The sequence below is a fragment of the Callorhinus ursinus genome, unplaced genomic scaffold (assembly GCF_003265705.2).
Source record: "Callorhinus ursinus isolate GAN/ISIS: 27379988/994484 unplaced genomic scaffold, GSC_fseal_2.0 scaffold10, whole genome shotgun sequence".
Taxonomy (NCBI): domain Eukaryota; kingdom Metazoa; phylum Chordata; class Mammalia; order Carnivora; family Otariidae; genus Callorhinus; species Callorhinus ursinus.
Window position 1 is genome coordinate 12,661,756 of NW_027397072.1, and position 6,514 is coordinate 12,668,269.

Genomic DNA, 6,514 nt, shown 5'->3' on the forward strand with positions numbered 1-6,514 from the left:
ACACATGCTCATGGAGCACCTACTCTGTGTAGAAGGGCCTGAGGGATGATAACCTCTTGGTCTTGGGCCCTCTGTTGGAGATAGACACAGAGGCAGATAGAAAGAGCTCTGGCCCAGTGAGTCAGAAGCTCAGAATTTGCAAACTTCTCTTCTACTCCCTGGCTGTGTGGCCTTAGACAAATGAATGGACCTCTCTGAGCTTCAGTTAACATTTTCTAAGAGGGGGATGATAATGCTTGCTGAACCCACCTCTCGGGCCTGTCATGTTCCCGAGGATCCTTGGTAAGCTACTGTGTGAGGTCAACCACTGTCCTCTTTATGACTCTCCCTGGAGCAGACCCACTCTGTGGGCAGGAGGTATGCTGTTCCCCGTCCTCAGCACAGGGCCTGGCCCAGGGTAGGCAGGTACTCTGTGGGTCCAGGATGAGTAAAGCTGTAAGTCTCTTACATCTCAGCTGAAATAGCCTTTTCTAAAGCACGTGGACCTTAACTGGAGTCTTCCTGCCCTGTTGATACTTTAAATAATAAAGACAGTTTTTTTTCAGGCCACCTGGGTGGCTCAGTCGGTTAAGCGCCTGCCTTCGGCTCAGGTTCTGATCCCAGGGTCCTGGGATCCAGCCCCACTCAGGGGTCCCTGCTCGGGGGGGAGCTCAGTCTGCTTCTCCCTCTCCACCCCCTCCCCCCGCCTCCCCCCGCCCCCCCCACTCTTGCTCTCTCTATCTCAAATAAATAAATAAAATCTTTTTTTAAAAAAAGACTCTTTCTTTTCAAGGATCTGAACTCTTAGGGCACTGACGGGAGTCTCTTTATCCATCCACAAGACTCTTCATTAAAGTCAACTTTTTGCAAAACAACTTTATGGCTTTTTCTGTAACAGCTACCTGAATCCCACAGCCCTCACCCTGGGAAGGGGGTTTCTCCTTTTTTGCAGCTCAACTTTCACAAGTAATACTCTCTTCTGATCCATACCCCTGATTAGGCGAGGGTCCTCTGTAACTCCTAGAATCGCAGCATCCCAGACTGTGGGCTCCAGAAGGGCCCTCGGGGTTCTGTCTTCCTACTCCCCTGTTGTAGCTTTGTGCAGTGGAAGTATCGTAGCCAATGAGGTTTATCCGAGGCGCTATTATTGCTAATTGAAACCTACTCCCCTGTTGTAGAGGAGGGTCTGCGGCAGAATGGGAAGGGACTTGTTCAAGGTCATGGAACAGAGCCAGTCTTGGAGTTGCGTCTCTTCCCCTTAACTCAATGGTTAAGTACAAATGAAAATGACTCTGGACAAAGCCAGTCATCCTCTCTAGAGACCTTGGGTCTCCGAGCTGTGCCCTGGAGGAGCTTCATCATCTGACGGCTTCCCAGCTCCGTCAAGACTGGTGCAGCACTCTGCGCAGACCCTCCAGAGAGGGATGCGCACTGTGCGTGTGTTTTTGGTCCAGCTCGCGGTCAGGGCAGCTGGTGGCTGGAGTGGCCTGCCCTGGGGTGCAGTGCTGTATGTGTGGAGGGACTTTCCTTCTCCCCAAGCATAGACTCACAGGGCCGTGGGAGGGGACGGGTGTCCTGGAGGTCGGGGCTGAGCACAGTGGTGGATTGATGGCCACAAGAGCAGTCCCGAATGGCCCGGGCTGCACCTTGTTCTGGAACATGGAGGGGTTATTGGCTGCAGTCACAGATTCGTCAAATTCCCAGCTGGCGTCTCTGAGCAGGGAGTGGAAAGGCCTGTGACTTCCTTCCTCCTTCACGAAAACAGGCCTGCAGAATGAGGTCCTTGCTCTGTAATTACATGTAGGCAGGAAACAAATAGCTAAGACCTGTCTCTAAGTGAGGAAGGAAGGAAAACATCCAGGGCTCTGGGGATCCTTTATCTTCTGCTCTTGAGGCACTGGAATAATAAGACCTGCTATCTACTTTTAAATCTTTGCCAACCCTGGTGAAGACGGCATCGTTAGCCTTCGTCCACAGATAAGGGGTAGTGAGGTACCCATGGCTGCAGTGCTAGGAGATGGCGTCACGGAGCTGGGACTGAATGAGACTTCTGCCTGATGGCGGTTCCGGCCCATCTCTCTCCCTCGGCTTTATGTGGCCCGGGCACTTTCTCTGATTAGCCCAGGGTGGCCGCTGTAACTTGCACACGATGCCCGACCACGGAGGCCGCAGTCCAGGGGATGCTTCCTTGTGTGGGGGGCTCGATTCTGCATCTGCCCAGGAGAAGGGCACCTCCTCCTCAGCACAAGGGCTCTATCGGCTCAGACGCCTGTGCCCACGGGGCCGCATCCTTTTCCAGTTCACACAAAGGGACTGAATCGGCCGGGGATGGCCTTATATTGGCGGTGGTCCCGTCACTTCTCTGGGCCTCAGTCTTTCCTCTTGAGAAGCAGGAATCTGACTCCATCTGCTGCAGGCCCCAGGGGAGCGGGACCATCTCCACCAGGCCATGCACAGAGCAAGGGTGAGGCAGCTGGCTGCACTCTTGGTATAATTGTAACCTGGCAGGTGGCAAGGCGATGCATCTCTTGAATTCTTCTCTCTCCAGGGGGCTCACGGTGGTTCCTACGGGTCATTCCAACTCCTGGATTGGGTTTCAGTCAACGCAGGCCATCCCTGCTGGACCGTGTGGGTAAGGAGTAGATGACCCTGGCCCTCACCACGGGGCTTCCGGTGAGCACCGGATGGGAGAAAGTTGTGTGTGTGGTGCCTCTGGTTTAGACACAGGCCAGGGGGCCGAGACAGAACAGCCAGCAGCACCTCTTTCCCCTCTGAGTGTGAAACTGTAAGGAGAGGGACCGAGCCCAGCCCTCAGCCCCGCCCCCACGGCCTCCACCTCAGTCACCTACACTGTTGGCCCTCCCTGAACGCGCCAAGCCTTGTGTAGGCACCATTCCCTCTTGCAAATGTCTTCACTTCCTTGTTCTTCCCGTTCCTCATCAGGATGCACCCTCTCTATGGCAAGAATCCCCAGACCTGTGCTTCTTCCCACACTGCAGTGCATGGCGTCTACCACGGGGCTGTGTGCACAGGAGGTGCTCTGGTTCTGCTTCTTGGAGAGGCGGATAAGTGAACGCCTGAGCGGTTCTGACCTTGCTGTGCCAGCCCGGGGCTTTGTGACCTTGACTGGCTCCCCCTTCCGCTAGCAGGGCCTGGGCCTGACTGTCTCCCCTTGTCCACAGGCCCAGGCCCATTAAGCCGCCATCTTCTCTCACCTCATTATCGCCTTGGCCTGGGGAAGCCTCCGGGGATGCAGGGAGCCCCAGAGAGTTCAGAGGTTTCCCCTTGGCCCTCCCCCCAGAAGACAGAAAGCCAGAGCCAGAGGGAGTGTCTTCTTTGTGGTTTGAGAAAGGCCTTCTTTCCTGGAGCTCAGTAAACACCCCAGAGAGCAGTAGGAGTGGGAACCGGTGGCCCAGGCGCCTTCAGGTGGCTGCAGGCTTCCCAGAGCCCCGGTCTTTATCTCCCGGGCAGATAAGAACCCAGGCTTGGCTGGTGCTGAGCGAAGCGGAGCAGAAGCCCTAAAGCAGGGCGGGGCCGACAGTTTAGGCCGGGGTCCTGGGGAGCCAGAGGTTTGAACTCTGCCCTCCGAGGGGAGGAGGCCTTTATGGCCTGGGGTGGGGGGGGCTGGGGCTGATGGGACAGCAGGGCCATTAGGGCAGAAATGAGGCCCCCTAGACAGCCCCTTGGCACCCTGACTGCAGGGCGAGACAACAGAGCCCCCGAGGTGGGACCGGCTGCGGAAACGGGGCTCCATGGCTTTATTGACTTGTAAACGACACCATTAAGAGGAAGCCCTCACCTAGGCTGGAAACAGCTGTGTGAGCTGCTGTAAATCTGACCGGGCCCAGGCCTTCCCCCACTTGCTCCCTGTCCGCGCCCCCCCCCCGGCCCCGGGGAAGGGGGTGCAGTGCGGGGCTACCTCCCAGCTGCAGTTATGATCCTTCACGGGAAGGGGGCTTATTAGTGGGAATGTGCATGGCTAAAGAAATATTTCCACAAAAGGGGAGAAAATCATTCCCAGAAGTCTTTGAGTTCTCCTCAAAGTCAGCCCAGAGAAGTGGACATTGAGAAGCCCAGGACAACAGGAAAACCGTGGGTGTCCGGTGAGGGGTGGGACTCCGGAGGGTCAAGCCCACCTTGGCTTCCAGGGACAAGTCCAGGAGCAGTTCTTACAGGAAAAATAAGCATAATAATACCCTCCAAAGGGCGGCCCAGATCATTCAAGGAGGTGATAGAAGAAGCAAACCTTGCCCATGGAGGTGCTTGAGAAATGAGTTTTCTTTCTTCTTTGATGGATAACAAAACGAAATGGAAATTTGGGATCTTGGCTAGTTCTTTTGTGTGTGTGTGGGGGGGGGGCGGATCTTCGTGTTTCCATGGAATTAGGTAACATGGCAAAACAAAAGACAAGACTATTAGCTGCCTAAGGGCAGGGACAGTCCCGCCTGGTTCAGTGTTGCTTGCTTTGTTGTTAGTAAGGAACTTGGTATTGAATACTGAGAACGTGCTCAATAAATGTTTGACTAATAAATAAAAGAGGGAAGGAAGGAAGGAGGGAAATAAGGACATTTTCTTTTGGATCAAGTCTCGTAGTTGCAACCAAGAGGAAAGAAGGAAGTAATATTTGCTGATTCCCATTGCGAGCCAGCACATTATAAAACTCACCTCTCGCAGCCACCAGGAAGACCCTGAGGAGAATTGCTCAAGTTGTGCCATTTACTTATTAACCAATAAGTAAATTTGAGTTATGGGTATGTTATTTACTCAGTGATAAAATACGTTCCGGATGCCCCTGTTTTCTCCTCACTGATGGTGAAATTTAAATGAGATAATATACATAAAGCTGTGAACACAGTTATTGGCAAACAGTAAATGCTCAACAAATGTTGGATATTATTATACTTCAGGATGGAGAAACTGGCTGGGAGCAGTTAAGTAACTTGGCTAACTCACAAAGCTGAGAAGTCTCATAGGCCGGATTCCCACTTTGCTTCTAAAGCTCACGCTCTGGATTCCGCCAGGTTCTGGAACTACTGAAACCCCCTAAGGGGCGGTGCATGGAACCCCCACAGCTGGATGGTTTCAAAATGAATTATCCGACGTAATGTCTTTGGAAATACAGCTCATATGTTCAGCTCCTGAAAAGTTCACGGGCCCCTGGGGATCCTTATCTCTGCCTGAGGAATACCTTCATGCATTAATGAGCAAACAAACAAGTAAATAAATAAACACACACAAGCCAAAGGGAGGCTGAGATGTTAGGCAAACGTTTACCGAGGGCTGGCCAGGGCCTGGCCCGAGCTGGGAGCTGCAGAAAGTCCCACGCCCAGATCCCTGTAGCATGGCCTGGAAGACAGAAAGTCACCTTCAGAAAGCCCCTGGGGCTACGTGGGACTCCGTACCCCAGAGATGCCTTCTCTCTCTGGGAGTCAGTTTCTCATCTCCGTGACAAGGACACAGGATGACACGTGGCATTTCACATCATTTGTGATTCCTTAATGATCCACAGCGAAAGAGATCTCAACCCCGGGAATTACCAGGGTGCCTCTGTGTCGGGGGAGTCCAGGCTGATTTTTGCAGTGGCTTGAGCCTTTTAAATGATTGCGGGGGATCATCAAATGCAGATATAGCTCCTGCGGCACGCGAGGCGCTGTTCTAAATGTTTACAAATATGGACTTATTCAATCCTCACTTGCTATGCCACGAGGAAGTCACGTTTATTCTCATTCCCCATGAGGAACCGAGGCCTGGACTTTGGAGGATTTGAACCTGGGCAGCCTGGCTCCAGAGTTGGCCACGCTTTACTGTCTCCTCCCAAAACTGATCAAAGCAGAATGGGTTTCAGTTTCCCAAATGACTTTCAATCTTCCCGGGACGGATGGAACGAAGGAGGTAAAGGTGGGAGCAGAGAAGAAAGAAGGTTAACGTGTAGCAAACGGAGAACTATTGGAGAGAAAGCGGGTGGAAGGGTCTTGGGATCTTGGCTCTTTTTTTATTCGGGCAAAAAGGAGAATGTCTGGGCACCTGCTCTGGAATGGGCCCTCCGGAACTCACCCTTGCTCCCCAACAACTTCCTGACCATCCCTCGAACAAGTCTGTGCGCCCCTCCTTGATTCTTGGGGTGTAGCTGACACCCGGGGGCCTGCGCGAGTCCTGTTCCGGGTCCCAGGAGGGCAGAGAAAACTTGGAAGAGAGTCAGGGCTTCTGGTCGCCCGGACCTACCTGCCACATTCCATTCTTCAGGTCTTAAAAACCTCCTATTCTTTTACAAATCACTGGTTCAGGCCTAAATTATCCAGATAATTGAGCCGCCTGGCCTGTCACTTTGTTGGCATAGACACCATTTATGTGTAATCTGAGAATATTCTATCTGCTGCCGAGTTTCTTCCAAAGGCATTATTTCTAACCTTCTTTAAGAACAAATTTCCTGTTGCCATGGAGATCATTTTTAGGCTAATTTTATCAGGCGGCAGGAGCTTGGGCTAGAAGCAGTTCTCGTACATTCTCGGGTCCTCTACTCGGGAGAGTCCTGGGT

General features: G+C 52.8%; 1 pseudogene; it reads left to right on the forward strand.

Annotated features, from left to right (window-relative positions):
- Nucleotides 1–1,072: 1,072 nt before the first annotated feature.
- LOC112821353 (U4 spliceosomal RNA) lies at nt 1,073–1,193 on the forward strand (annotated as a pseudogene).
- The last annotated feature ends 5,321 nt before the right edge of the window (nt 1,194–6,514 follow it).